General features: G+C 35.4%; 1 pseudogene; it reads left to right on the forward strand.

Annotated features, from left to right (window-relative positions):
• The first annotated feature begins 2143 nt into the window (after positions 1–2143).
• On the forward strand, positions 2144–2533 carry LOC112622669 (annotated as a pseudogene).
• The last annotated feature ends 936 nt before the right edge of the window (positions 2534–3469 follow it).

The following is a 3469-nucleotide window of genomic DNA, read 5'->3' on the forward strand; positions in this document are numbered from 1 at the left end:
AGTTGGAGGCTATCATCCTTAGCAAACTAACATAGGAAAAGAAAACTAAACACCGTATATTCTCACTTATAAGTGGGATCTAAGTGATGAGAACTTATAAACACCAAGGAAACAACAAACACTGGGGTCTACTTGAGGGTGGGCTAAATACTTGGGTGGTGAAATAATATGTATAACAAACCCCTGGGACACATTATTTACCGATGTAACAAGCCTTCACATGTACCCCCACACCTAAAATAAAAGTAAAATAATAAAATAAAAGAGTTAAGAAACATTCAATCTATAAAGGTTGAAAAAAATGGAAGGAAAGCAGAGGAGGGACTAAGTTTTAAAAGATACAGGAAGTAACAAAAAAACCCAGAAAATATAAAAATCATGGAACTAACAGGTAAATCTCAAGCAGACTTATTGGAAAATCCATCAAAAATGGAGGAAAACAACAAAAACTCCCAGATAAGTCAAAAAAAAGATGCAGAGGGGAAAAATTACAGATAAAATAAGAAATAAGAAGAAAATAACTGTAGAAATAGAGAATATTAGGAGATAAATGTAAAATTCTTTTGGCCAACTCTATATAAAAGTTTTGAAAACCTAGATAAAATTTACTAAAATATACCCCAGAAAAGATAGAAAATCTATAGAAAAATTTCATTTGTTAGCTTTGTAAATTAAAACTTCTAAGTAAAATATCAGCAAACAGAATTCAGTAGTACATTTAAAAGAATAATTGACATGATAAATGGAGTTTATTCCAAGAATCTAAGAATAATTCAGTATCTAAAATCTATTTATGTATTTTCACCACATTAAAAGATCAAAGATAAATAGCATATTATTATGTCAATAAATGCTAAATATACATTTGAACAAAAAAAGAACAATTCTTATCTGTTTTTTAAAAAGTATGATGTAGGAAGTAGCATTCTTAATGAAACAAAATGTTAGAACAGGCCCATTAAATTAGTATAGTCACTTTATAATGTGATACTAGCTTTGTCTAAACCAACTGATTTCCCAAAATTCCCTTCCCTGTAGGTTTCCAGTTAAGGTGGGTCACAGACAGATTCTTGTGTAAGATTTGGAGGGCAGAAATGGAGCAGCAGCCATTCTGTAGTTCATACATGTTGTACTGGTATGCTAGCTGATTGCACTGGCATGGAACAGTAGCCAATACTGCAACTACTCCACCTTCCCCTGGATTGACCTTCAGCTTCTCTGACTCCTGGGGCAGTTATCTGTTTAACTGTGAGGTGAGGGCTTCCAGCACCTCCTGAGAACTGGCATGTGTTGTAATCCATCCTCGTGAGTGTTAGTTCTAGCTTATCCTCACTCTCTTCCTTACATCCATCTTCCCTTCCTAACTGCCTGCTTTGTGGGCTTCAAACTCTAGCATCAGACACAAAGGTATTCTTAAAGACTATTTAACCAGCTCATTTGTGTATAATCTACTACAGGTTGGAAACAAGACAAAGATTTCCTTAACTCATTATTTAATATTGTACTAGAGGTACTAATCAATACTGAGAAGAGAAAGAATTTACAAGCATACAATTTTAAAAATAATTTGGTTTTCAACATACAAAGAATCTAATATAATAGCTATTTGTAGATATATGACTGTATGCTTGGAAAACCCAAAATGACACTATCCCTCATTCACAAATGCAACAGAAAAAGAAAAATGCTTAGAAATAAACCTAACAAGACTGAATAATACCTCTATGAATTAATATTTTAAAGATCCCAGAGTAGATTTAAGCAAATGGAAAGACACACCGTGTTCTTGGACAGGACGCCCTTGCATCGTAAAGATATGGATTCTCCAAAAGTTAATTTCTAAATTTAATGACATACTAATAAAAATATCACCTTTTTTTGTGGGGAGAATGTGACTAGACAAGATGATTTTAAAGTTTACATGAAAAGTTAGATGAGAGGCCAATAAAGCTCTGAAAGTGAAAAACAATGAGCAGATACTAAGCCAACTAAATATTTAAATAGGTTAGAAATATTTACCATTTTAAACAGCTGCATACTGACACATGGGCCAAGAAAGACTAATGGGAGAGTGGTGAGCCCTGGGGGCCGCACAGGGCAGCAGGGCAGTGGGAGTGTATGTTGAACCGATGCAAACACTGAGATGCTACTCATTTCTCCAGCTCTGATTCACTGTTTTACCAGAGGTCTAATCAGGCCTCTATCTGCCTCCTTCCTGAGTAGGCAAAGACGTCTCAAAAGCCTTCCTTCAGCAGCTTCCTACTCCAGGTGGCCAGACGGGAATTCCAGACCCACATTGTCTCCTGGGGCACTAACACAGTGGCAAGCTTATTGGTGCTAAGGCCACCACAGTTGGTGTGACTGGTTCAGGGTACAGCATTGGAAGAGCGTTTGGTTGCTGGATGATTGGCTATGCCAGGACCCATCTCCAAAGCAGGAGCTCTTTTCCTGTGCCATCCTGGGGTTTGCTCTGACTGAGGCCACCGGTCTCTTCTGTTTGATGGTCGCTTTGCTCATCCACTTTGCCATGTGAAGCTTCATGGGGGTCACATACCCATCCTTGCTACTTCAACTCCAAGCCATGCCCAGTGCTGGGGTGTTTTAAGCTTTACTATTAAACACCACGCTCCTCTAAGCTATTTTTAAAAATGCAACAAAAATAGAAGGTCCTGAAATAGATTGAAACACAAATAGTAATTCATTTTATACTAAATGTAGCAATTCAATAAATGATACTGAGAAGGTTATGTCCTTCCCACTGTACATCAGGTTCAATACCTAACATATAATAATTTGAATGTGAAAAACATTAAAGCACAAGAATACCAAAAGAAAATTTTACCTTTTTATACCTCTACAGAGGTAAGGACCATTCAGATTGACTGGAAATAACCCATAAACTACAAAAGGAAAAATTTTTTAATTTGATTTATAAATTTTGTATTATGCAAGAAAAATGTACTTTGTGGACAAAAAAAAAGCAAACAACCAACCAAACAAAAAATCTTTTTGCTGTTCTGTTATAGACTGTGTTAATCTCCTAAATTAAATAAATAAATAAATAAATAAATAAATAAATAAAACACCTCCTGGAAAAAGTAAAGACCAACAACCAGTAGAAACTGGTCAGAGTAGACTAGTTTACAGCAAAGGAACTACAGTGACTCTTAAACATACAAAAAGATACTCAACTTTAGCTGCAATTAAAGAAATAAAGACAAAATCTAAAATGTGGTACCCTTTTCACCTGTCAAAAGGGAAAGCATTTGAAATTTTGATTAGCACTTTTGGAATCACTATCAGCAAATAAACATCCTCATTCATTACTGGTCAGGTATCCTATGGAGGACAAGTAGGCAATATTTATCCCTATTACAAATGCATGTACTCTTAGACAAAGCAATACCATTTTCCAGAGCTATATTAGTACATGTGCAAATGACATGCATAGAAGATGACTCGTTATAGA

This window comes from Theropithecus gelada, chromosome 4, assembly GCF_003255815.1.
Source record: "Theropithecus gelada isolate Dixy chromosome 4, Tgel_1.0, whole genome shotgun sequence".
Taxonomy (NCBI): domain Eukaryota; kingdom Metazoa; phylum Chordata; class Mammalia; order Primates; family Cercopithecidae; genus Theropithecus; species Theropithecus gelada.